General features: G+C 42.9%; 1 protein-coding gene across 1 annotated transcript in view; it reads right to left on the bottom strand.

Moving 5' to 3' along the window:
- HIC2 (HIC ZBTB transcriptional repressor 2) overlaps positions 1 to 25,650 on the bottom strand; it is a gene marked incomplete at its 3' end in the record, with an annotated part of 31,392 nt that extends 5,742 nt beyond the window's left edge. Inside the window, exons 1-2 of the mRNA XM_082293505.1 lie at positions 25,638 to 25,650; positions 2,243 to 2,386 (exon numbers count right to left, since the gene is read on the bottom strand). The remainder of the gene's footprint in view (positions 1 to 2,242; positions 2,387 to 25,637) is intronic.
- Between the last annotated feature and the right edge of the window lie 1,150 nt (positions 25,651 to 26,800).

Below are 26,800 nucleotides of genomic sequence, written 5' to 3'. Positions count from 1 at the left end.
TGGTCTTTTCCCAGATTCAGGTTGGTTACCCCATATTCAAGACACACATTTTTCAGAGCAGTGAACCTGCTCAAATACTCCCATGCAAGGAGGGAATGAAACAGGACTAAGGCTCTCCACTACCTCCACCATATCCATGACACTGAGACACAGCACATGCAAAGACATGAGAAGTACAGAGCACAAATCACAGAATACAGTAATGCTGCAAGCAGATGCCACACATCAAACAAAGCTTCACAAGCTAAGAGCCAAAAGCATCTTAATAAGCAATATTGCCCCAGGAGCTGGGTAACTGCGAGCTGCTGTGCCCAGCCCGGGGCACACTGTGACCCCATGGGCAGCAAGGTAGTGCACAATACACAGGCTGCTCCTGGAGCTGTGCTGCTCTCACTACACAGCAGGAAAAAATTCATTTTCTCTCAATTTGCACAAAGACTCTGGACATCACAGAAAATGAAATTGCTAAACAGAGGAGAAGAGAAATCCCTTCACCCCTTTCAACAATATAAAATCTACATATTCACTGCCCGTTTGATTCTCTTTAATATCACTAAATCTCTTCCTAAAAGTAATTGCTGAATGAATACTAAATGTGTTCTCTTAGCAACCTCTGGCAGGAGATGCTATTTGATTTCATCTCTGAGTTATAGATTGCAGCACATGAATATTGTTTACCTTTTAAGAAGCAACACCAGTGAAGCAAAGAATCAATCAAAAACAGATTTAAGGAATCACTCATTTCACGTAGAGGATTTGTGGCTGGATGAGAAGGCTAGACACCGAGCACCTGAACAGTGAGCTAACAGTACTGCAGATAAAAATCAACAAACAGATTAGATGTGATGTATCAAATTAGATGCTGTTAAAACATCAGCCTACTGCATATGTTATAATAGACCCAGGAAAAGGCAGTGGCCTGTTTACTTATTTCTCCACCTCCCCAAGCAGTTGTGCTGCACTGAGCAGACACTGCAGCAGTGAACATGGGGAAGAACAAGAAAAAATAAAATCTACTGTTTCCTACATTGCTCTCTCCCACCAATTTATGACATTAAAAATGCTGTGTCCAGCTGCTACCGGAACTGAGTGAAACTGAAACGGGTGACTTCGGCACCCTTCAGTTTCAGATGAACCAACTTTTTTTGAGCACTTAAGGACCCCACTGGGAAGAGAGCTTTCCTGTTCCTCACTGGCTCATCTATCTTCCTTTCCCCACATCCCAACAGAACCAGGACCCTAAGAGGTGTCAGTGTAGTGGGTGGTTCACAGCCACTAACCTGCCCCCAGGAGTTGCACTTGGCAGGTCATTAGCCCATGACCTTTAAAGGTATTCACATTCTAGAACAGCAGAAGAGTGAGGAGAAGTGCTGGAACTGTGTTAGTCCAAATGATTCCCTATCCCCAGCCCCTGGGAGCAGTCAGACAGCAGAATTCAGAAGCTGAGGCACAAACATGCACTTTCATCATTGGCAGTGGAGCAGCAAAAGCTCTGTGAAGAAGGCTCAAGCAGAAAACAGGATGCAGCACCCTTGTTTTTCTCACACAGATATTTAGCACTTTAAAATAGCTACAACCAACATGTGAAGTTTCTCGGGCAGAGGTCTGCCGAGCTGGGGGAGGGAGAGAAAACATGCAGGACAGAGCAGGATGTGCAGCTGATTTTGCAGGTGTGGGCATGGAACAGAGAAGGAAAATGGAGGATCATTTTGCAGAGGATACCACATCAGCAAACTGAAAGTGGCCCTTGTTTAGTTTGTTACATTCCAATTAGTGCCAGGCAGAACTGCCCTCCCAGCTCCCTGAGGCAGCTCTTGCAGGACTCCCGCAGAAACGGCACAGCTTTGCTCAAGGACACGAGCACCTGTCTGGTACCTCTGTGCGGCAACGTTTGGATATTTGGGACGTGGACAATACCTGCTCAACTGCTACCAGCTCCTGGCCCAAAAAGGAGAGAAAAAAAAAAGAATGAGATGATTTCCCAGTCCCTTCTCTCATGTTCTAGAATAACAAGGAGAGCCTGACATGACTAGGCCCTTCTCTACTGCATGGCAAACTTCCCAGGGAAGGAGAATCTCCATGGGTGAAAAGGGTAGGGGCCCTGTGTGCATGAAAGCACTAAAATCAGGAGAGCAAAGTGATTTCCAGTCAGTGCAAGGCTGCAGCAAAGCAGAAACACCTTGCTATTCAAGCTGAAACTACGAGCAGTAGAATGCAGATTAACCACTTGGTTGCCGCTTACCATGCCAGGTACATTGGGCTAAAGGCACCTCCATCCAGTGCTGCCCGACGTGCCAGGTACATCCCATGATGTTCCATTGAAATCACAACAGGCCATCAATAGAACGTGGCTGCACGGATGCAGAATGGAGAACCAGCAGGGACGCTGTTAAATGCAATTAAAATACTGCAATCAAAATTGAAACGTACATTTTAAAACAGCCACCTGCCTTAAATATGTAACTGCTAGAACAACCTCCCCTCCACCCATCTCCCCACAACTGCTGACCTGCGATGGAAGCAGAACAGAAGGACTCTGAAAGTTTCTTACTGATGCTCCCTGGCCACTTACATTCATGACTCTCAATGGCACTGAGCTTCAGGGGAACCAGTCCACCTGTATCCAAAACCAGCAGATCCCAGGATGTCTGCACCAGCATCCTTATGCCCAGAAATTCAGGTAATGAAATATCACCACCATTTAGAAATGCCACTACAACAACAGCCTGGTGCCAGAGCTTCATGGTCTCATTCCCAACATGGTACAGGCAGCAGAAGAAACTCTTCAAAGCTGATGCACTGTGTTGTCCCCTGTCCCACTTCCCAAGCCTTTGAAAATATCTTCTAGAGATGTTATGGCATTGAGCCAGGCTGAATACTTTGGTGCAAGGTGTGAGAAGAACATACTGTATACCTTCTCCTATTTATAATGATGCTTCACTGATAATTTAATCTCCATTCTTGGAGACTGGAGATCAAGTTGATTCATGGTGAACTGCAGCTTGTATGAGCGTCACAAAACTTAAGATCTATAATTCCACCCTCCCCTGCCCAAAAGGAAAAAGCACTGCCATCTTTTCCATGTCAAGGAGAGGCACATATCACAGATACCCTAGGTTTGGCAAGCTGATTCTATCCTCTGCAGTGCATATCCTTCCCACGGAGTTCCTCTAATCAGCTCCAGCAGGATTATCATGGACAACAGTCTCAGGGTAGATGCTACACAAGATGTACTCTCTACAAGTGGTGATGCTGTCCCAGTGAAAACAAACAAACAAAAAGCCCAAACCCACCAAAAGCCAGTACAGAAATAAGCCTGCAGCCTGGCAGAGATTTAACACAGGTTTTTAGGCCCTCGTGGTGAAGTGAAACGTGCATAGCTCTTATCACATTGATGGCTGCATGTCTCCAGCTGTGTTTCTGGAGATAGAAATCTTACATTTAAAAAGTGAGAATAGTATTGATTATCAACCTTAAAAGTTAAAACGCCAAATGAAAAAGACCTATAATACTTAATGTCGTTGAATGAGAGAGCGTAAAGGAGGACACAGGCCTGAGAAATGGAACGGGTTGTCGTGAGAAGGACAGAGTATAGCGAGATAGTTCATTCTTCCTGAACATCTGCTGGGCTCAGGCCCAGGACAGTGTTCCCATCATTCCCACCTGCATATTTATCCCCATGACTCTGTAACTAAATCCCTTTCACACTGAACTAATAGGTCTTTTGTATTCAGATCACCCTGTTTTGACTGCTGTAGGCTGAAGATTTTTAAATCTTGTCAATACAATGAAGAAGTGAAATGTAAGCAACTGTTTGCCTACTGACCTGGGCTGTGCTGAGCCAAGAGCATTTGCTGAACTAGTCTGAACAGACCACTGCCAGCATGAACAGGCCAACCCACATTTAACTATCACACAACTTGAAGCATAATGGGCCAGAGCCCCAGGAATTTGGAGCTCCCCCCTCTCCAGAAGATCACGCTCTGCACTGCACTGGAGCAACCTGAACTCTGGCTGCATCTCCCAGCCTCACAACTCTGCAAAACCCTCAGCAGTACCAACAATATTCAGTTTAACACAGGCTGAATGCTGCATAAAGGTATTTCTTGAACAGCAGCTCAAACACAAGGATTTTACACCCACATTACATCAATTTCCTTCTTGCTGCTGTGAAGCAAGAGCTCTTCTCCGTAGTCGTATTTCCCCTCTAGGGCAGTTTAGCAGAGAACTGCTTCAACCAAAGGTGTTTCCTACTGTTAAAATATCCCACTGCAGTCAGAAATGAAGCTTCCTGCCAATTCCTAAACAGAGTGCTTGCATATTATACATTTATTGTCACTGCTGACATGTAGGAGCCTAGGACTACCCAAACCTCTACTGGGAGGAGAAGAGGAGAGGCATGGATGATGCAGATCTTGTCAGCCAGAGTCAGGCACTAAAAATTCCTGCATATCTGCAGAGCACAGTTGATCTCAGGAACAGAGCAGTGGCACAAAACAAAGCTTCAGAAGCTCGTGACCACTTAGTGACCAGCAGTAGACTCTGGGCTCTTGTGCTGTTCCTACAGCTGAGCAAGCTCAGTTTCAGTTGTACCTGCACTGCAATTAGTAAAGGCAGCTCCAGTGTCCAACGCTAATCTCATTTAATTCATTTATTTACTCCCTATTGCATGAAAATAACATATCGAATGACGTAGCTCAAAGGCCCCTTTGGTATGCAAAATTTCTGTTTCCCAGCTATCTTTGAGCCTGTACAGAAGTCTCCCTTTACAATGCAAGAATTTAGGACATGAGTAAAGGCTTGTTGCTACCTCCTGGCTAATCCTAGAGAGTGTCAGGCTTGGGCCCTGTCCTTCAGTAAGGTAGGCCATTTGGCAGGGGGTGCATGAGTGGCAACCTCATGCTGAGCATCACTCTGAGGGCAGGAGCACACCCAGCACTGTGGAGAAGGAGGAATGTCATGACCCTCTTCCAACCAAGACTGTCCTACAGGACACTCCCAGCTGCAGCACTGCTTTAGGGCTCTGAGTCAGCACAGGTACAAGCTGATAGCAGGTTGTGAAATGCAGTAATACTGGAGCCAATGCATGACCCTTTCAACTATCCCTGCAACTGGGGAGGGATCTCCAGGACAGGGATGAGGCAGGCAGCTGGAACTAGTGACTGTGACTCAGACTCCTTAGTTACATGTTTTGTTAGAGCAAACAAAGCCTCAGAGTACTAGGAAAAATGGGAGCAAGTTTGATAAAGATCCTCCCAATTGGCCTGTTTATTTTTATTTCTGGTGTGGACTCAGCAAACGTTTCTGCAGAGAGAAGCAGTCTGCACAGGAGCATCTGCATACGTAATACTGCTAATATCATGAGCTTGCAATAGTTAACACCAAGTTTCCATGCTGAGGAGTATAATAACTGTCTTGGACCAAAATGTCACCCCTCTCACCATATGCCAGATACAAAGTGAGCACAAAACAAGCATTGGTGTCTTGTTTTTTTCCAATAAGAAAAAATCTCATTCCCTTTACCCATATCTATAGATGCAGCAACGGTTCTTAATATAAATGATGCCTTAAATACAGCACTTTTAGCACTTTATCCACATATTTTTCTTTGCTTTTCCCCAAAAACTGACCATATACTCAGCCCTGTACTTAGCAAAGAAATCTTTGGTTTTAAGTTTCACTTTGGTGAAGTCTTTCAAGCAAACCACTGTAAGAGTTGGTCCTGGCAGTATTAAGACTGTACTGCCTCCAAATCAGATGCTTAACTGATCACCCTGAACCCTTTGTATTTGGTTCTTTGCAGCCACCAAGAAGTCTCAGCACATCTGAGCCTGGCAAATGAGAATAGGCCAGAAAGTCATTATTGCTTGTAAAAGCAGAAGGCCTAACAGACTCAAAGTTTTGCAAACTGTCTGTGTAGCAACCAAATCTCTCCAAGCTGAAGATAACCTAATGGGAAAGCAGAGTTTACTCACTTTCTGAATTCTTCATTTCTTCGGCTGCTTTTCCTCAACCCTTACTTCTTATTTTGACTGGTTTATTCCTCTATCTTCTTCACTTGAGACTTCAAGCATTATTTAAATCCATCTCACAGCCTGCAAGGAGGTCACTCTATGTGTTTTCAAAATCCACCTCTTCCCAGCAAGGCTCCCATCCTGCCAGCTTTATCCTGCAGCCCTGCACAGCAGTGGTCCAGGGCTGCAGATACCTCGGGCACATTTGGCCAGCCCTCCCTGATAGACAGCTTCTCAGCTTGGGGGATTACAGACCCAGGCACATTATGAAAGGCAGCCCAACAAGGTCATGGGGTGTTGAAAACTTTGCTACAATCCAAAGCACAGGATCTTCCTCCTTTCCTTCCCCACAAACTATTCTTGTCAAGGTCAAGGATTTCCTGGCAGTCCTCAAAGTACACAAATTATAGGCTTTTGTCATGAATTAAGACTTAAAACTTCTCTTCATTTTAAAAAAGTAGAAGGGGTGGAACAAGGCAAGGGGGGAAGGTACTTTTGCCTAAGATTTGGTTCTGAAAAGGGGATTGACAGCCTATGTATATGCTTTACCCTGTAATCTGAAAGCTTCTCAGGACAGGACCCTTAAAAGCATTTTATACTGAACCATATACACATCCCAGAGCAAGAGAACCGGCAGCTCCCCGCATCCGTTCCAGTCTGCTCAGCTTCTCCTAAATCAACACTGCCAGAAGGCAAGACAGCACTATAACAAATTAGCACCACTCACAATTTGTTGAAGTTGCTGTTGCATTGTTTGTTTATTTAAAACACGCGCAAGCACACACACACACACAAACCTCCCAAGCCTGCTCTCTGCTGCCATCCCCCAAACTCCAGATTTGTAGTCTCAGAGAGGCGAGCAAAGGCTGTGGATTAAACCCATGCAGAGCAACAGCCACTGTGCTGGGACTCTGCTTGGGTTTTGCTCTTTCACTACATGCAAAACCAAAGAATGCCCACATTATTCCAGCCTGGAACATCATGGTGTGGAAATCCTTATTTCAGCACCTGACTAGGGAAGTGTTGTTAAGAAAAAGAAAGAGCCACGGGCTTGAAAGGACCCAGCGCTAATAAAACTCTTAGTGCTAATGCTATTTATGAACATCCAAGGGATAATCTGCACCCCTTATCAGCCCACAAGATTATAAGATCTTTAAAATAGGAAACATGTCTTACTTCATAAAGCACTGTATAAGTTTACAAAGTGCAATATTAGTGGTAATAAATAATTGTCAAAGTTGAGCACAGAGGTGGCTGTAAAACCCGAAGTAACATCACTGTTCCCATTTCATGCTGAGCCCTGGGCAGTAGCACTGTACATTCACTGGTTGTGCTGACTTGGTCTACTCTTATGCACCAATCTGGTTTTATTTTAAGAGATCATTTGGGAAATGTGCTATGCTTATACTCACAGTGGAGAAAGTAATGTTTGATCATGAGGGATCATGATTTTAAAGAGCTGCAGTACATTCTTATCCTTCCACCAAACAGTCTAGTTTGCCAGCATGTGTCAGTGTGCCAGCAATGATTCCTCTACACAGCATTTCTGTCTGTAGGCACTTATCACACACAGAGCACCTTACTATTGGAGCAGCTGCTCACCAGTTACATCATGTAGCCTACAGAGACAGCTTCTCTTTCATTTCTCTTGGTTTATATGACAATAAGCTCTGGCTACTGCAGGCATAGTTTAGAGGACAGGAAAGTCAGCATCATCTACTCAAACCCTTACATGCCTTCATTCAGGTTTTTTTTTTTTTTTCATTTTAGAGAAATTTTTTCTGTCTTGTGAATGCTCTTAATGTTTTCATTTCTGCCTGCTGACAGATAACTGCATCATCCAAAGCATCTCTGCTCGCCTGGGTTGAGCATGGCTTTGGTTTCTGGACAGGTGAACACCACAGAGACCACAGCTATCTCCACCAGTCTAACAAAAATTAAGAAAAATAAAGAGATTTTCTACTCCGATTGAGACCTTTGCATGGAATTCTGTTGGTGCCAAAACATTATCATTTTATTCTTCAGATAACCCATGATTTATCAAATGTTTAAATACTCAAGCTTAAGTATTTCAAAAGCTACTCACTTTACATTTGTCACCTAAGGAAATTACTAAGCAATTTGTGCATTTTTTCCCTGCCAGAAAAAAATGCTTCAAAGATCAGAGCAGAATGCATCACCCTCCTTCTTTCAGCATTATTAAAACCATCTCATTGGTAATTATTGTCCTCAAGATGGGTGTGGGGGAGTGAAAATCTGTAACAGATTCTATTTTTAGAAGATAACCTTGGGAAAAACAGGAGGTACCAGAGAAACAGGCATAAGGGGTGAAGTTATGACAGTACTGAAACTAGCAGGAGACACAGGTGTACCAGGTGTCTGTGCCAGAGAGCTCTGAGGAACACAAATGTGGCCACACCTCCTGCAAGATTTAGGCTTGGCTGGCAGGTTTCAGAGGCACTCAGAATTCACAGAGACAATTCACATATTTAAAAGTTTGAGCAAGAGTTAAAAAAAAAAAAAAAACAAAAACAAAACCAAACCCACACTAAAAGGCTATTTTAAAAGTTTGCTGGATCACTTCCCATGGAGCTCTCCCCTCTCAGCAAGGAAAGCAGCTAAAGGAAAAAAAAACCAAACAAAAAAAAAACCAACCACAAACCAAAAAGCCAAGCAGAACGAAAACCTAAAAACAGCTAGAGAGGCTGGAACTTCCCTAACGCAGATGAAACAACACAGCAGTTTTATACCTACATAAATAGGATGAGAATATGGCCCATGGAGTAATACACATACAAACTTTGCTCACAGCTATAACAAACATTGATACCACAGCTCAGAGTGGAAGGAAAAAAGTAAAATTCTTCCATCCTTACCACTTCCAGCAGAGCCCACTGATATAACAGCATTGAGATGCCCAGAGGATGCAGAAACCACTCTCAGGATACTTTTGGACTAAAGCCTCTCTATTGGCAGTGTGCATTCCCAAACACCTGTATCTAGTATCCAGCTGCTCTCAGCCCCTGGCTGCACATTATTCAGCCCTATGCAGTTCTTCATAGAGAAGGGCTGAATAAATTGTGGCATTGTTACACCACAGTGCAGGTGCTCAGAAACACACACATCCTGAGGCTCGTGCCTCGCCAGCCATAGGGATGTTCTGATGCCATCCAGCTTTCTCTGACCCACCAAGTCAGTCCACCTTGGGTTAATCTATTCCGTTCTCCAGGCATTTTCTTGGCAGGCACTTCACTCAGAGAATACATTTTAACAGCAGGAAAACCATCTCAAAATCCCAAACCATAGAAGTCAACACCTGTAAAGAACCTGAATAAGTCGCATACGTGGCATCCTTCGTATCGCAAGGTATCCTCCATCACAGATGCTAACATGGCTTTCACACACCTGCTTTCTCTGCAACCTCGTGTAAGAAGCCTGACAGTAATCCCAAATCCCCAAACCCTTCCAGGAGCAGTCATTGCACACCCAGACCTACTCCAGACAATCAAAGTCTTATAACAGGGCATGTAATGTAAAAGCCCGTTTAATCTTGTGCAGGCAAGAAATAGCAGGGACTTGCCTGTTGAAAAATTAGAAGGTATATAGCAATTCATCAAATTGATTTAATAGAGCCAGCTGCATGTGTGAATGCTGGCCCCAGCAGAGACAGTCCCAACCCTATGCATTTGCTTACAAATAGGCAAGGTGCTTTGGCACAGCTACTGAATCCTTTTAAAAAGTTGGTTTTGACATGTTGGAAAAGGTCTTGGATTTTTCAGCTGCTCTCTAAGCAGAAGGCAATTCAGAGAACACACCCAAGACCTGCAGCAGACACCACTTTAAAATTTGTCTTCATTATGTTCTAATTTTTATACAACTTTCTAACATTTGCAATAGACAGATAAAATTTTTCATGTTTCTAAAAACAGAGGAGAGGTCATGAAAGCACTGTTACACATCATTTTTTCTTTCTCTAGTGATAGTCAGAGTCCAGAGTCCTGACCCAGGGTTTCCACTTATATTTTCCCTGTGATTCTTAAGCCAGCAAACCAAATAGAGTTGTCAGGTTTGGTGAGTTTCAAAACAAAAGGTGTATTAGAAGGGAGATTATTTATTATCATATTATTTAAAGGATTCAGTGAGGAATCTAAAAATCCGTGCAAGGGTTTGTTGGAGGGCAATTAGGAAGAGAAGAGCCTGATAAAAACAACCCCACACACTACAATCATAGGGGTTTGTTCCTCTCCTCCACATAAAATCATAGAATCATTTAGGCTGGAGAAGACCTGTAAAATCAAGTCCAATCATTAACTCATCACTGGCAAGTCCACCTCTAAACTCTGTCCCCAGGTGCCACATCTACACATCCTTTGGATAATCTCCAGGGATGGCAATTCCACCATTTCCTTGGGCAGCCTGTTCCAATGCTTGATGACCCTTTCCTTGAAATTCTCCCTAATATCCAACCTAAACCTCCCCTGGTGCAGCACAAGGCCATTTGCTCTTGTCCTATTGCTTGTTACTTGGGGGAAGAGACCAACCCCCGGGTGGCTACAATTTCCTTTCAACCTTGTTGAACCTCACCCAAGTGGCCTCGGCCCATGGATCCAGCCTGTCCAGATCCCTCTGCAGAGCCTTCCTGCCCTGCAGCAGATCAACACTCCCACCCAACCTGGAGTCATCTGTGAGCTTACTGAGGGTGCCCTCGACTCCCTTGCCCAGATCTCTGATAAGGACATGCACACTAATGCCTTCTTGCCTTCCATGAGGGAAACAAATCCAAAAGACTTGGAAAACACTGCACTGAGACACATGGTGGGGAGGTTCTGGGAAGCAAAGCAGCAGCTGAAGTTATATGGAAATAACAACAACATTCACAGAAGTTCCCCTTGGATACATGTCAGTGTGTGGGAATGAAGGATTAAGATTGAGTATTTGCATTTCCCAGTCAGATGCCAAGATAGCAAAGCTGGCAGGCTAAGGTGTTGTGGCATTCCTTGAAGGGAGTCTCCAGCCATGAACACTGTGTGTACACAGCTCTTCTGCTTGGAAGTGTCTCTCTCTCTAATAGTGCGTATTTGGAATTTTTTAAAATGTGCTCCAGGTTAGTGCTTATAAAAGTAAAGCATTAACAGCTCCAGTATAGCACAGGCAGCTGGGCAAGCTCTGCTGGCAGATCCTTGCCAACACAACCCCAAATTAATCCTGTGCTGTGCTCCCAACCCACACACAGCAAGCAGGTAGTGCCATGGTGCCAACTGCTTCAGTCAGCACGTAAGAGCAAAGTGCCATGTTATTAGCTCTTCTAAAGGCCACAGCAGAACATTTTGATCCCTGCATACAACAGACACCTGAATAATTAGAGTGTAGGGCTGAATCCTCTGGCAGACAAAGCTTTTAAAATAAGATGTAGCACTTCTGCATCATTGCCCTCTACAACAGATTTCAGTGCTTTTATGCTGCTTTTTTTAAGGCCAGCATTAACATTGCCAATGATACATTATTTACCAGGTGGAAAAAAAAACCCAAAGCAAACCACACAGAAATAGAGCCATCATTACAGAGGATGAGGCATCATGATCTGTTTTAGAGCATCCAACTCAGAGCCACCACCAAAAAGGTCAGATCTTGCCCTCTTTCTGCATCAGCCCTGGTCTGGCTCAGCCTTACAGCCCCATGGTCTTCAGGGCAACACAACAGAGCAAGCAGCAAAGCACAGCCAAGGATCAGGAAAACTCTTGAACAAAGCTGGCTGTAAAGCCAAATCCCACGTGTCAGAGGTCACAGCAGTAACTGAGGATTGTGCTTCAACCCCCAAAATACCCTCTTCTATCCAGGAAGGCTCCCGGCAATAGGTGAAAGATGGCTGTGAGACAGAGGAACAATGAAGAAAAGGTTCTTGGAATTGCTGTTGACACTGTGTGATGTACACACAGTGAGAAGACAGAGCAGAGCAGCACTGGGACCAGGAGGAGCTTCCAGGGAATATTCCTCTGGGCCTTTAGGCCTGAAATCCTCCTCTCCAACACCCCAGTTTCCATAGTCAGAAGTGCGATCAATGCCTAACTACACAAGATGCTTCCACTTCGTAACGATCCTCATTTCTAGATTTTTAATTGTTGTTGACTTCCTCCCTTGGAACTTTGTAACAGCCCAGCAAAGAATGAAAGTCTGGAGATTCTCCCCAAAGTCCCCCAAATGCATGAGAAACTGGAATCTGCTGCAGGGCTGCAGTACGTTGTCTCAGCAGATTCAGTGGGTAATGAGGTCTTCTGAAACAAAGTGTAATAAGTGTTTCTGCCTGGACTTGCCAAAAGACCTTAATGCAAATAGAACTGCAGGAAAATTAGGGTGGACTCTAGTGGCTGCCTCCCCCTCAGGGTTTTGGTTTTTCTGTTGGTTTTTTTTTTTTTTTTTCCCCCGTCAATCCTGATGAAATTCATTACAGTTGCATTTAAACTGAGGTTGTGATTTAAATTTCCCAAAGCAGGCAGGGCAGGTTTGATATATCAGAGTGTGTGTGCTTCCTGAGAACCAAGGTAGTTGCAGAGCCTTCCCCAAGGGGTGCCTGGTTGGTCCCCTCACCCCCTTGACATGTTTGCTGTCACACAGGCCACTGGATTCCTGGCAAGTCGAGCAGGCTTGCTCCTTACAGCCAAGCAGCCCCACATTCAAACATGCCACTACTTTCCTTGAAGGTATTTACAGTTTACTTTTTAGTGCTACTTTAAGTTCAAAGGGGCTAGTAAAGCCCCATTAAGCCATTTACATCAAACTGGTTAGTTAATTATCCTGTTGCAGGCTTTAAATTAGCAATTTATAACCCTTTCCCTGGAGATGCCAGTATTTGGAAACAACTCAGCCAGGACATTTTGCAGGGTGAAGTTAAGGAACAAAAAGCAACACTAAACCAAACCACCTCCACCCCCCCAAAAAAACCCTCAAAACAACCCAGAATAAATATCTTCAGTTTTTGATTACAGATCTGTTAACTTTGGGAGAATCCAGTAGGAACAGAGGTGGGGAGAACCCACTATTACCAGCTAGCAGGGATACTGAGGCCCTGTCTACCTTAGGCTATGCAGCAAAATGTGATTTGCAGAGGCCCAAAGCCAGCCTGGGAGGCACCACAGCTAAAGGGGGATGATTCTTTCCTTACAACAAGATATTCTGCTTCTCAGTAGCATAATCACAGGTATTTTTACATTCATATGTACAAAAACGTGTCTGCCCACAAGGCAAGAACACTATTTGAGGGTTTGGATCTGGTCAAACTGAAAGCCAGCATACAGCTGCAGCCCTCTTTCATGTTAGGATTAAAAAGATACATATTCATATCCCCTAGTCATAATGGTCAATGATCCCATGGGCCAAGTGAGGCTGGAGCTGAGGGGTCTCCATTCCCAGGATCTTCTCCCCTGCCAAGAGCCTTTAATTTCTGAGAAGGAGAGTCTGTTGTCCACTCAGGGACTGGTTATTCCAGTCCACCACATCAGAGTGCAAAGCTGCTACAGAAGAGAATTACTACCTTCCCCCCTAAATACCTGACTGCCCAAACTAACCAGGTCCTAGAGCACAACACTCCTCTCACCCCGTCTTCCTTATTTCCACCAGCCATTACTTTAGTTCTACAAACAACTGACATTCTGGATGTTTACCTGAAAATCTTATTTAAAATAAAGATGGGAGGGAAAGACTGCCCAGTTGATACTACTTTCACACAATAATCTATCAAGTGTAAGAGAAGCCTTGGCCCCAAACCTGGAAGCTGTCCCAAACCAACAAGCACTTAACACCTCACCAAGAGCAGGAATCCATGGAAAGAAGGGCCGTGTGGAACAAGACTAAGGCAAACTAGGAGATTTCACATAAACATCAAAAAAATGCACATCAAATTTGAGAGAAAAATTCCATTCTACTTGAAAGACATGACAGGCAGATGGAATCAAGTCATATGACAGACCCTGCAATTTCTTTTTCCTTCATCTTAATACATCCCTTTTTCAATAGCAAAAAAAAAAAATTATCTTCTGCCAAACAAGTGTCAGATAAACTTTAAAAAGAGATATAAAAATCTAAGCAATTTAATTTCTTTATGCTATGCAACCATGAGATTTATTTTGCATTTACTACTTCTTATGGAGAATAACCATTTCGTAAAAACTTTTGGGATGGGGGCAAATGGGAAGAAGAGAGGGAAGTACACTCAGATTTCAAACCAAAGTGACAAAATATTTTTGTACAAAAATTGTAAGATGGTATGACTTCTACGTGATTTATTGCTCTAAATTGCAAGACAGAGGCCTTATAATAAGAATACTGGTAAATACAACACAAAATCTAAATTATCTAAAGGACTGAAAAACCCAACCCCACACATAGATGACATTCTCTAAATTCTCTGCCCTTTCTTGGGAGCAGTTACACCCAAACCATCACTCGGACCAGGGGCTGTTCTCTCCTGCAAACGCCAGCCTGGCCTTTGAAACAGCCTGGTGCAAACAGGCTCCAGGACTGCATAAGGTTAGGGAATTATAAAATAATGTGAAACCGGGGAGAAAGAAGAAAGCAAAGCCCTCCTGAGGATAAAATCAGAGTCTTTCCTGCTCCACCAAAACCTTCCATTTCCAAGGCATGCAATACCCAGGCCTGTGCCTAGAACAGGTGTGTCTCCTTAAATACCTCACATGTCACACTTGTGTCTCATGGATACAGTCCTGCGGGATTATATTAGTACCAGTGCATACCAGCTGGAGCTACCCGCGGCGGTGTCCTGTGACTCCTCGCACGGGGGGAGCCGCTCTCGCCGCAGGCACGGCCCCTTTGCCACATGATCCCGGAGACAGACAGACAGACAGACAGACAGACAGCGGCCCTGCCACTGCGGCTTCCTAGCACTTGTGCTCCGGGGGCTGACCCAGCGCAGGGACAAGCAAGAGACCTCCTCCAGAGCAGGAAGGGGGCACTGCCGGGAGACAGGGAGAGGAGGGCTCCACGTATCCTTTTCTTCCCTCCTATGCGCTTCTCACCTGCAAATTCTCAACCAATTTATGCCAAATAGACACGCTGAAGACCTCCTTTAAATAAAAAAAATGCACGGTTAACAGAGCAAAGTCCACTCAGCCATTCCCAAGCAGAAAATGCTGACGGGGCACAATGCAGGTATGGCTAAAGCAGGATGAAGGAAGAACAAAGGAGAGCAAGCCTCATACATCTTCAAGTCAGTGCAGAAAGAGCCCTTGGCAATTTCAACCTAATTCATCACTAACCTTGGAGCATGCTAGCTGCTGGCCTAAGCAGCTGAAAGAGATAGTAAGAAAATTTTTATGGCAGCAAACACATTAGTGACATTTTTTGTGCCATATCTTCATGAGTGGCACAGATAATACAAAGGGAAGAGCTGTTTGGTTTTAGCTATAGCTCTGCATCACAATACAAAGGAATTCTTCAGCATGAAGAACTGCCCCAATGCCATCCATCTCATGAAAGGGATCTTGTAGTACTGATCAGGGAGCCAGAGCACCAATGGGTGTGAGAAGCTGCTGAGCAGCACACATGGGTTCAGAGGTGGAGCACCACAGGGCTCTGTAGGATCTCCTTCTTAATCCTCCTTAGCAGCACAAATGCCTTCATTTTCCAGAGAAAATTCTTGCAACAGCTTTTAGAAGAGAGGGTATGTGAGTAAAAGTGAATGGACCAATCTTGATGAAAAGTCTAACTTACGAGGAATCTACCATATCCTTAAGTTATTACACTGTTTGTTTAATTCAGATTTCCAGGTTTGAGCACACATCAGGTTTATCTGCTCATCCCTATGGTAACTGGCTCTAGGCGTCACAATCAGCTGTTGGGGATGAAGGCAATGTCAATCTAAATGTTCTTCTCAAGTGCTTTTTCAGTCCACCTCTGCTTTATAACCCCTCAAGGACTGGGTGATACAGAGGCTTCAATGAACCCAACTCATCAGTCCAGTACAAGTTGGAAGCAAAGGGAAATTCTCACATACTTTACATCCCGTTCATCTCTTCATCTCACTGGCCATTTCTGTTCAAATAAATCCAGAATAAGGCCATTACATGATACTTCATTCTCAAACAAATGAGAAGGACCCAAAGCTCTCCAAATCCATCTACCTCTACAAACACCTATTCTTCTTATTACTGGCATTTCTCAGTTTCAAGAGGCCTGAAGTCCATAGCCATAAAAATCAGCATTAACTGCCAGGTGAACTCTTACTACTTAGCCAATTATTTATTATGCTGGGTCCTTCACTACCAGGCAAACTTCGGTTGCAAACACCAATCCACGTTCTCAGACACCAGGATTTAAATGCTGAACAGCCTCCTATAACCAAATTTTAGCATCTTTATGTTTTCTTTATTCTTTGCCAGCCACAATGTTAGTGACTTCCTGGCCAGTTAGCAGCCAGCCTGGTAAGAGCTCTGAACTTCACACATTTGTCAGGAAATCTTGGAATACATACTGTCCGGTACATCTCAAGCAACTTGAAACCAAGTTGACAGAGCAGGTCTGGGTCCCCAAACAGACAGATGGAGGCCCAGCTGTATTTTGTAACTGTGCCACATACAAAATGTGCACTTCCAGGAACCTTGAGACTTGGTGACACACCTAATGCAGAAACAATTATTTAAGAAGCCATTTTTTTACATCCCCACATTTAGTACAGGAGTGCAATCATTAACTTCATTTTTCCACAAACAAAAATTTTCCAGACTTTGGGAAAACCAGGCCTTCTTATAAGCAACCTCTCTGCATACCCAGGGCTGTGTGTTCCCATAGGGAAAGTATGAATTTCTAGGTGAGAGCAAAACAAAACAACTCCTTTAAGTGGGAGTAGCTGAGAACAGAGCTGTCCACGCGCCTCTGTAAAGGCCTCCATCCAAATGCTCAACTCCCACTCCTGTCAGTACTTGCAAGCCTTTAATCCAACTGAGGTTCTTCACCAACCTCCAGCTATTTCATGACATACCTGTCTTGGGGCATAAAATCCTAGAGAGTGCCCCCATAAATCAAACATATTTGTTATATAATTGAAAAGGTTTTAAAGGGGAAAATGGAAAAACTCCTACTGTCATTAAGAAGGAAATTAATGATCTAGAGAACAGCAGTGATTATACAGATAGCTATTCTTTTTTATTGAGCAACCAGACTCACAATTAAGGTGGTTTTTTTTTTTTTTTAAATAATATATAAATAAACTATTGGAAAGTTTTACACAACTTTAACCGGTGGAATTTCAGAGTTCAAATAAATTACAAGCTATTTCACTGTTGGACTGTCTGTCTCTAAGGCCATAATTAATTTTAATGTTCAAATTTGCAGTGCCAAACACATGACCAGGAGTAAAATAGGAATAACTTCTTCAGGGCTCTCTTGCAGTTTGTATCAACACCACAGAATACTGGAAAATAGGAGGCCAGGTGCACTTATGTTCAGAGATATCTTCACCCTCACATACTTTGAGAAGTATTTAAAGCATAAGAAATTCAAAATTCACTTGCCCCCATTTGGGGGGAGAGTAATGGAGATGAGGGAGAGGAAGGGAAGGGAAAAAAAGAGACCAACTGTTCCATTCACATATGAACACACAGAGAGAGTTTCCTTTATCTGTGTATCAAACCATTGCAAATACAGGAAAAGCCACAGCAATGCCATGCCAGCAGCTAAATGTGCTTTTACTTATTTATTTATTTATTCAGATAGCATTCAATGGTAGAGGAGACTGTATTTAAATAAAAGTAATTGAAAGCTACCAATTTTAATCCTGTTTTACATTTACACTCTAGGTCATGAAGGGTGAGCAGTGGCTGGTAACTACTAAGCCATACTGATTTGCAACTAAATATAATCTGCTCTCAATTTGGTATTATTTTTTGCTAACAGAAGCCGCACTATCTCCAGCTGAAACATTTATTCCATTTCACAGCTATTTATCCAGCTGACATTTTTCCTCCTTTTATTATTTTAATAAACAGCCAATGACTTTTATTAGACATTTTCTCATTTGAATCATAATGCCTGAAAATTCGAAAAATCGCAATCCATCGAGAATTTTTAACTTCATTTCTGTATCTACCATACTATGCATTTAAGTCCAAACATGTTTAACATTTAAAACAAACTCTTTCATGAAGAAACATGAGCTGTAGCTGATGATTTAAAACTGAATTCACATTGCCATGTCCTTCAAAATCTAGAGCTACCAGATGCTGGCCTCCCATTAGATCTAGTTCTTATTCACCAGCTTAGAAATGGAGAACAAGCATCCCAAATTTTTTAAGCTTTCACTGTTTTATCAACGGAAATCTTTTACTGATTAAATAAAAAAAAAAAAATCTGCAAAAATGGCCTGAAGGTCTCCTTGCAAAGGCAGCTTCATCTGTCAGAATAAACTCTTGTTCCTCATGCACAGCGACAGACTTTCTGCAGCTGAGCATTCTGTCTTGCCTTAAACCTTTGGCAGAAGACAAGCAGTGCCTAAATAAAGACAGATCTAAGCTCATTACGATCTATGAAAATTGCTTAAGGCAGCCATTGTAATTTCAAGTTTCTCTCCCTAGTTATTAAAAAGATTGTTCAATTCAGTAGCTTTTAGTTGTTACATCTACAGTGCATTTGACTTTTGTGCAATATCCCACAAACTGCCATCAACTACTAAAACTAGCAAAAGCAAGAGGTGATGCATCCATTTCCTACAACATGCATTCTGCTTCCTTTTTCTTGGCATATGTACTGAGAGGCTGTGATTGCATCTGTCCACATTTTGTTTAGCAATTTGTATTAGAGAAAAACCTTATTTTCCAAAAACCACTTAATACACGTGCCAAAGCTTAATTTGCTATAAGGAAGATGGAAGAGAAATAGAAGACAGACCTCCACCTGATCAAACACAATGTTATGTGCAAAGTGCAGAAGAAACAGGTTTTCATGGAACCTTCCCATGCTACTTTCAAATTCATGTCTGCCTTCATAATCCATGATATTTCTCAAACCATTTCTGCACTAAATTCCTTCTTTGTTTATTCCTTCCCAAGATAGCACTTCCATTTATAAAATTCCCACTTTAATTGTTAGCACAGAACTGTCAAGCTTAGGAAACCTGGAATGAAGTCTTTCCTTTTGCCAGCTGAATGGAGGAGGATGCTGTTCAAGCTCGCCCATGGCCACATGTTAATCATCCAGTAATCTGGCTGAGGTGATTAAAGCAGGAAAAGTAGCACTCTATTGGACACAGTTCCATTGTCCTACATCATGCTGGACAGCTGTCATGTATGTGGTTTGGATGTTGAGAGAACCTCCCTGGAAAATTTACCAGTATTGCTGGTTTCAAGTTGTGGCTAGTAGCAAATGCACAGAATGCACCATTCCATTCTTACTGATTTTTGAAAAAAAGAAAGTCGGGATGCACAAAAGAAATAAAACCAATAAACCTTCTTTGCTCCTTGCTATAAACAGCCATTTTGCTGGAGAAGCAGCCAGGGAGGAATAAAACTGCACATCCCTTCTTAAAAGAAAGATGACTTGGTAACTTGGAAGTAGTCTAGTAAGAACAGTTTCCCTTCCCTAATGAAGTTCCTTGTCCAGTATTAAAGGAAAGTAATCTTTCAGTAGCATTTCAGCCACCTCAAAGGGCAATTTAAAAATAATGTAGGTTTGTGATGTTTAAACAAGCTTTTCCATCAATTACTTAATAGCATCCAGAGGCTCCAAGTAAGAAACAGGACCCTTCATACCAAGCAATTTATAGTAGCAATACACAGAGTGAGGCAGAGGACTTGAAGGGAAGGAAAATGCTGGGGACAAGGAGAGAGGGGAGGTAAAAACCACAAGTAAGATTACTAAGTATATCCAAAAATCTAAAAACTGGAATAAAAGCCAGTGCCCTGCACCAAAGCCCCCTGGGGAGAAAAAAAAAGAAAAAGAAAAAAAAAAAATTCTTGCTTGCTCATCCCATCAGATTTAGCAGCTTTCCTGCAGCCCGCTCTGGAGAGCTCCAGCCTTTTGCTACCCCTCTGGCAGCCTTGTGCCCTGGAGTACTCCAATGTGGCAGGTGATGACAGCTGACAGGTAAAAACTCATTTGCCCCAGGACTGCCTGGCATGTGAACTCACAAGGGCTCTGTGAGCTGGAAGAGAAATCTCCCAAGAGAAGAAGGAAACTCTTGCTATTTTGCCTAGAAAAGCCTCTTCCAGCGAGCTGAGCCATGCTGGAAGGTGGCGAGTGACGCCTGCGCTGCAGCCGCTCTCCTCCTCGGGGCAGGGGAATGCCACGCTGCAGCGAGCTCGCTGCTCCCAGGTTCACGTGGAAGCATTCCAAGCTACTCGGCTTCTGACAGCTCTCCAACTGCTCTTCCACGCGGTATTGCTTTACATTACATTGCTTTCCCTGCCAGGAGGCACTGCTGTATTACAGTACAGTCGTCTAGCAAAATGTAAAACTGATTTTTTCACCTCCCAAATACCAACCGACTGTTGCTGCTGCAGTCACGACTACAAGCCCTCCTCTGTGTTACACTTTCCTGCTTTTGTGCATATACAAGGGATTTTAGAATCTTCTCTCCAGCCCCCTTCCCAACTTTCTGCTTCCTCCCCTCCCTGTCGTGCTCCCCAGTCCTTTCTGCGGAGGGCAGCCATCCTCAGCTTCCAACCCAAGGTGTCACTACTACTCGAGTTAAACACGCCCAAGCCAGCTCATTAGGTGCAGTATCAGGGACTGTAGCACCGAGAGGAGAAAGTGCGAAAGGTAACTGGAAACATTATAGTTACTTACAGCTTTGGTAACAAGCTTAGCTTCCTGTTAACTCAGAATTTTAAAAGCGATGCAGGCTACTGAGGCATTTTATAACACGTACACATTTTTAGGCACTTGACTTCTAATTCTCTTCATTTCCGTGTGCTTTACATTACCTGTGGGCTGCAAGGCAAAACTAGTTTTCCTCACTGCAGGGTAGCTGGTTTCCTTTCTAGTTTTGAACTATAAAAATAGCCATGTTATAAGAGCAAAGGTCTAGCTCTCTCTGTTCTTCAGCAGTAGCCAGAATAGGGCCAAAAAGAAAAAAAAAAAAAAAAGTGAGGGATGGAAGAGAGGGAAGAAAAGCAATGACATAGAATACAGGCAGTCTTCTTCCTTCTTACACCCTGTGTAATTGCTAAAGATCTCCTGATCCAGAGGTTGTATCCAGGCCATCACTTTTAATAAGAACTTATCTGTCCTTCATCGATTTTTCAATCTGTTTAGACTTCTGCTATCCATAACACCCTGTGGCAATGAGTTTCACGTGGTAACTGCTGCTTGACAGAGTGCCTCCTCTTTGCCTGCTTTGAATCAATTTAGCAAACACAGGAGCTGTGAAGGATCACTCCCTACCCCCTTTCCCCACCATTCATGACAATACCACACATCTGCAATTTCTGTAATAAGTCATCTCTTCTCTTTGGCAAAGAGAAATCAAAGTCAGTGACTGACTTTTCTCTGGACCTTCCCTGGCCCTCCACTACATTTGAAGGTGGTGATTAGAACTGCACAGTGCCTAAGACACTGGCACACCACAGATTTACCCAGCACCACACTGATGGTTTCTGTTTGGTTTACCAGCTTGAGTAAACATCCAGAGTTTGTTGTTTCTTCAGGGAGTACAGCATTTCCTCCCAGCTGCCCATTCGTCTCTCTGCAAGAACCTTCTGGGGACTCACTTCAGAGTGCTCTTAAATAGTCTGCTGAGGTGATAGGTGACATTTTTCTTCTCCCAACAACTGCTGCCACAGTTCTCTCAATTTTTTTACCCAATTCAAGTCAGTCAAAATCTCAGCTTTCAAATCCCTGCCATTTTTCAAAATCTTCCCAAAAGCACAGCAGTTTGCAGTCACTCAAAGCTCATGGCTATTTTTTTTCACCTGTACACCCAATAAGAAGGTCCACAAACCAGAGAAGCAGAAAGCACACGGTTCTCCCCAGCAAGCAGTGGGGAGCACTGCTGCATTAAAATCTATACTGACAAACCAAGGAAACTTTCTCAATCTTGTCCCAGTAAATATCCCAGTCTTAAGAAATTTCCCAGGAGTCCCCACATAACAAGTGACTGTCCTGAAGGATCAGTCAGACTTGGCACTGCAATGCACAAATCACTACCCTGCCTCATGAGCCCCTGCTAATCCCAAAAGACGTGCTTCACCAAACAGAACTGCTCCGTATAATTGCTTGTCTTATCTCCCCTCTCTTAGCTGAGCTACCACGGTTCCAAAAGGCCTTAAAATTAATGATAGATATGCTTGCAGATTAAAACCCCTCTACCTGCATAGTGCTATGTGCATCACTTGTTAACACGGTGCTCGGCTGCGGTTTCTCTGTGCTTCTTATAAGCAGCTGAAGTGCTGCTGAATTAGCAAACACTGGGAGGAAATATCAGAGCAGTTTGTTTGACCACAGTTTCAGAATTTGTAACACAAGTTGTAACACAAGAGGAGAAAGATAACAAAAACCAAAGTTATAAACTGCAACACTGAATCTCAGCATACCTGACCAGAAAACTGAGCAGGTAATTTGTGTAAACACAGACTCTTAAGAACACGCAGTCAACAAAAGTAGCACAAGACAGATTAACAAAATAATAGCACAGACACATTTAGTTACAAACCTCTGAATTCAGAAATAACAACCTTTGTACATTGACAAAAATCTACAACTACCCATGAGCATAAGAGTGTGCAGAGGCTGGAGGAATAAAGTAATCCAGTTCAGCATATAGAAACATTCCTTTCAGGTATCTCATTTACTGAACATTTTGCACACAGTGCCCACAAAAATACACTGGGTGTGTTAAGATCTGTGGAGAAGAATCCCTTTCCTTCAGTTTCCTAAGGAAACTATGTGGGATAGAACATCCCTTTTACTCAATAGGATGAGAAATTCCACCAAATCCCTTGCTGGAGCTCTGACATAAAGGCAGTTCAGAAAGTCAGCCAGAGACCTCCCCACACCCATCACCATGACTTTCCAAGACTGGAACGAAAAAAAGTTGTGTTAAAGTTTTGCACTCAGCTTCAAATGTCAGTCACCTCTGTTTTCTCTTTTGAAATATAAACACAATATACACACACATTTATACACACATGTATAACTCACTTCTGATATTTCTTCTGAAATCCCTACTCTGACTGACACTTCTCATGGTGCTGAATCTAATAGATGGTTCCCCAGTTAATTTAGCCCCTGTATTATAAAATGCTGCCATCCCATGACGGATCAGAACCAGCCAGGAGCTTGAGCACAGAGAACACAACAGCCTGCTCACAATAAGCAGAAAAATTATCACTGTAAAGCAGTTTGCAAAGTGCCTTAAATGCTATTACAAGAAAGAGGCAGTCTGTTCAGAGCTACACCAAGCAGGGAAAAAAGTCTGAATTATTTAGGGCTAGTTCCTTGCTGTTCTCCAGAAAGGAGTGCACAGACAGGTGAGGAAGCAAATCATATTCCCACCTCACACCTGGACTCCTGTCCAGGCCTTGAGATACAAAAAGTCAGCAGGTACTGTTTGTTCACATCTCCTTTCTTTGGTAACCAACTGAGAAGCTGCATTCTTCTTAGTGTGAAAGTATCTAGCTCCAGCTCAACTTGTTTCAGAGAAGATTTGACTGAGAAGAATAAGGGAATGAGGATGCCCTCTTCAAGATAAATGTTCTGGCCTCTCGTGGGCATAACTCTCCCAGCAGGAATTGACCACTGATAATGTTATCACAGAAAATGCATTTAAGCTCAGTTCTGTTAATAAGGTCCTCTCCTAGCAGAAACTAAAGGATTCCTGTTCACCTGGTATCTTCCACATTTATCCTGCCATTGCTCCAGAAGCAGAACTACTAGTAGTGAGGAAAAGTCACCCATAGTAAGGGAATGGATTCTACTTCTAAGCCACAGAAAAGGGACAATGGATGAATTACTTCGCAATTTGAGAAGGGTACTTCTTATCATCTAGGACATTTGCATGAAACAGCTTCTTCAGCTCTTGGTTTAATGAATAAAGGAATCAAATTTTCAATACATATTGTAAATAACCACAAAGATTGCCATCTGAAACAGCTATACATGGCTCTCTCTCCATATCCACCATTTACAAGTAAAGATTTCTCAAGTGATCAGCTGGGAGAGCTGGAAGTGGGCAGAGCTCAATGTGTAGCCAAATTGAATCATCAAGGAAAAATTCAGACAACACAATGTTGAAAGTCTTGGAGACAGTTTGCAGTAACTTCACTATGTTCAGTTTTTCCTTAAAAAATGTTTTTCTAGCAAGCTGGTAATTTTCCTGTTGTATCAAATTCCTTGATACCTACTTGGGAGAAAATTTAGTTGACTCATAAACATTTGCATGGCTTATTTAAGCTGTGAAAAATATTCAAGTGAAGAGATGAAGAAACTTGCCCAAAGTGAAAATGGCAAATGCAGAGCTAAGGAGGGACCCCCATTCTCACTCCCTTATGTCCTTGTCATTCTGCAGCTACAGGAAAGCACAGCCAAGGGGCCCTCAGCTGAGGGACAATCATGGAGTGGTCTGGCTTCGACATGCCTGAGCTCAAGCTGCTGCTCCCAGTAGGTAGCAGAATCATTACATCCATCCCTTCTCAGGGAGCTTGAGAGCTGCCCAGCAGGCACTGGGGAGAGCTACACCCCAGGATCTATCCACGGGGTTAGGCAGAAAGTAGTATCCAAGGTACCTATCATGGCAACATCTAAATGCAAGTATCAGAGCACTTTACAGACAAAAAGGGCTTTCCCCCAGGCTGTTTAAAATTTGCATGTTCCTGTGTAGCACTGAAGATAGCAGCAATGGTGATTCATTAAGATAATGATTTAAGTAGGAGGCTTAAGAAAGTCGGGGTGGATTGACATCCAGAGGGCTGCAGTTGGAGCTTCTCCACTCCAGGCTGCCACCTTCCCTTTTAAGGGAAGGGATGAATTCCGAAAGTCAAGAGAACTATGAATTAACAGCAACTATATCACAATTACAATGTACTGAAGCACAAGAGCACCATCTCTGCTCCAGCCCATCCTCCCTGGCAAGGACAAGCACAAAATTTTATGCTGCAGGAAATTTTTCATGGCATTTTAAACTACTGGCAATTCTAAATTACTGGATTTCCTTTCCTAGAGTAGTTTGTTAGTGCAGGTTCCCCTCAAAAGAAAAAGATTGTGTGAATTTCTTTTAAACCAATTTTCTATCCACCTCTAAAACAATACACATTTTCTTTCAGCCAGTTGTTATTCCCCACTATTGAATAATCAGATGGGTTTGATAAATTGATTGCTCCCACATAATGATGTAAATATACACATTGGGAAAAAGCACTCAAGTCCTTTCCACACCCCAACATTTAATCAAATTGTGATCAGTTACAGGTTGGGACATGCATTCTGTCCGTAACACCAGGCTAATGCTCAGACAGTAAAGGGAGCTCAGACTTCATCCCTGATAAGACAGAGGCCTTTGTACTGTGATTTTCATATTTACTTTCAGTTGCCTTTCAGAGAAATGTACAGGCAACCAGTTTGGCTGTTCTGCTGCTCACTTGGAATGGTTGCAATAGGGCATCCCGGTGTGTATTGCCCACTCACCGCTAGCTGTGCTTGGTCTGAACGTCTTTTCGGCACTCTATCCCATGCTGATTCAGTACAGAATAGCTTCCTGGAATGCAATTATAGAAAGAGTGAGGGTTTGTCTTAAAAAGGGGTTATTCCAGAACAGCTATTCCTTATTAACTATTCCAAATTGCCTCTTCATTAGGATGATGAATATAACTGAGAAGAGCTCTTCCATTCAGTTGGTAACTTACCTTAGTCTCAATCAATGACCCTGTTTAGATGAGCCTTTGTCACAGCACCACACACCCATAGCAGCAGATTCACCAATAGAAACAGATGCAATGAAAGTAGAGCTGCTGCATGGACACTCAGCTGAGTTTGTTTTAAGTTGGGCTGATAACAGGATCAGGAAATACATTAAAAAGAAATAGTTGTTTCAGTCACAGATCTCATCAGTACTGCCTGTGACATTTTGTACTTCACAAGTCTTAGAATCAGCTTTGTTCAAGCTCGGTTTATTCCTTAGATATATGGAGACCTTAATGGCAGGGAAATTTTGAGCTCTGGAACGTCTTTGTTTATTGAGTTCTTAGCTTGAAAGATTTCTCATCCAAAAGGGCTGAGAAAGTACCTGGCACATCTTCGATGCTTATTGAATACATTAAATAAATCAAACGTTTTATGATAAAATTCCACTCCCCCACACCAAACAGATGTAAGTCCAAGTTGAGGAGGCTTGAAAAATTGCACTAAAATTGATTTTGCTCCAATTTTCCCCAAAGGAAAAATTTTGAGTGTGGGTTGAGACAAAAACATGGAAAATTTAAGCTATCATGAACAACTGAAAAGAGAAATGGAGAAAAGACAGAAGCCAAAACTAAACTTCACATTCAGTATGCATAATTTATATTCTCTGCAGTGTTCTGTATTACAGGCATTCCTGGACTCAGACGTAAAGTGGGAGTCTTTTTCTGGGCTCACCATGGTTCTAGAGAAAAGTGCAAGATACCTTAATGCTGATGTCTCCTGCCTACTCAGGAAATCACAAACCACAGAGATCCTGAGAGGGTAGAAAAGATAGGACCCAGCACAGCTGAAGATGGCAGTACCAAAAGGATCCCATGTCAAAAAATGGGTGATCCATTTTTTAAGTCTGCCATTACTTGGTCACAGTATCAGTCTAACTTTCAGTCTAC

The sequence above is a fragment of the Coloeus monedula genome (genome assembly GCF_965178545.1).
Source record: "Coloeus monedula genome assembly, chromosome: 18".
Classification (NCBI taxonomy): domain Eukaryota; kingdom Metazoa; phylum Chordata; class Aves; order Passeriformes; family Corvidae; genus Coloeus; species Coloeus monedula.
Note: the sequence above shows the minus strand (reverse complement) of the source record. Positions and strands in the feature narration are given on the sequence as shown.